We start from the raw sequence: 1,901 nt of genomic DNA, 5'->3' as shown, positions 1-1,901 counted from the left end.
GAGGGGTGTTTCATTGTTCTGATTTCATTTCTTGCAAGATCCTGGGTTACATTTATGAAAGTTAGGCTGGCCCTGATTTCATTAATCTAATCCCTACAAGTTGTCATGTACGCTGATGATTCATCAATGTTCTATTCTGATTCGAATATCAATGGTATGTCAAAAGTACTGGAGAATGAGATGGATTTACTTCTGAAATGGATTAATAATAATAATAATATCATTCTGAATTTTAACCAAACTAGATCAATGTCAATTGGTTATAAACAACGATTGCATGGTTATCCACAGTTGAACCTGACTAAGAAGAGCTCCGTCATGGAGCAAGTTACACAAACTAAATGACCTGGTTTCACAGTGGTCATGGACCATGGCCTCATCACATCGACAGTATAATTAGTAAAATGGGTAAAGGTATTGCTGTTGTCAGAAGATGTTCAGCTCTTGTTATTCCATCAGTTCTGAAATAGATTGTGCGATCTTTAACTACTCACTGAAACTACTGTTCAGTTTTATGGTCTGTCGCCAACAAATCAGATTTGTTAAGGTTGCAGGTAGTCCAAAATAAGGCTGCTCACTTAGTGTTAACATGTCCAGTTCATGCAATCATTACAGATATGCACCGTATTTTACTGAAGGTTAGGGTGCAGTACAATTTACTTACATTTATAAACTAAGTTATACTAACTGGAAGACCTGAGTCAGTGTACGAAGACTTAATTACTCTGTTCAGACACATAATTATGTTACTAGATACTCTTGTGAAATAAATTAAATGTAAATCATGCTCAGACAAACTTGATACAAAAATCAGTCTATAGAGCTATTCAAAAATGGAATTAATTATTTAAAAACATTAGATATTTAAAAAGCACATTTTCTTTTAAAGAAGCACTGAAATCCTTTTTGTATTGTTCTGATTTTCAAGGAATGGTTTGAACCCCAAGATGCAGGACCGAGTGAGGCTGGAAAAAGTTGTAAAAAAGGTTTTATTAACAAAAAACAAGAGGCTGACGAGGCAGCGAACTAAATACAAAAACTTGGCTTGGTAAGGACGTGAACAAAGAACAGCAAACAAGGATCTGACAAACACAGAACACACTGAACAGAATATAAAGGGAAAACTAATGAGCTAAAACAAGAAACACCTGGGGAAGATATAAGGATCAGGTGTGAGTGGGCGGGGCTAGAGCAAAGACAGACAGGAGGAGAAAACAGATGACAAAACATCAACAAAGACACCAATCATAACATGTATTAAATTTTATTTTGTCATTATTATTGTTATTATTTGTTTTGTTTTTAACTGGGCTTATGTGTGTAGTTTTGTAAAATGTGGAATTTGACTAATCTTGTGTATATTTCATGTCAGTGTTAAAACTATTTTATGTGTTGTATAAATATTGATGTGTTATGTTAGTTGGACCCCAGGAAGATTAGTGACCACCCAAGTGTCCAAAACATGCAGCCGCAGATCAGATAAAACAACAAAGTCGATCATCGAACTGCGGCCTAGGGTGTCCTGGTGCCAAGAGCACATCTGGACTCCCTTATGTTTGAACATGGTGTTTGTTATGGACAATCCATGATGAGCACAGGAGTCCAATAACAAAACACCGCTCAGGTTCAGATCGGGGGGGCCGTTCCTCCCAACCACGCCTCTCCAGGTCTCACTGTCATTGCCCACATGATAATGGTGGTAATCTGAACTGCTGTTAGGCTCATAGACACAAACAACAGTCAGGACCCCTCCCCCTACTCGTAGACGGAAGGAGGCTACCCTCTCATTCACCGGGGTGAACCCCAACGTACAGGCACCAAGATGGGGGGCAATAAGTATGCCCACTCCTGCTCGGTGTCTCTCAGTATGAACAACTCCAGAGTAGAAGAGAGTCCAACCC

This window comes from Austrofundulus limnaeus, unplaced genomic scaffold (assembly GCF_001266775.1).
Source record: "Austrofundulus limnaeus strain Quisiro unplaced genomic scaffold, Austrofundulus_limnaeus-1.0 Scaffold1954, whole genome shotgun sequence".
In the NCBI taxonomy this organism is placed as follows: Eukaryota; Metazoa; Chordata; class Actinopteri; order Cyprinodontiformes; family Rivulidae; genus Austrofundulus; species Austrofundulus limnaeus.
Note: the sequence above shows the minus strand (reverse complement) of the source record.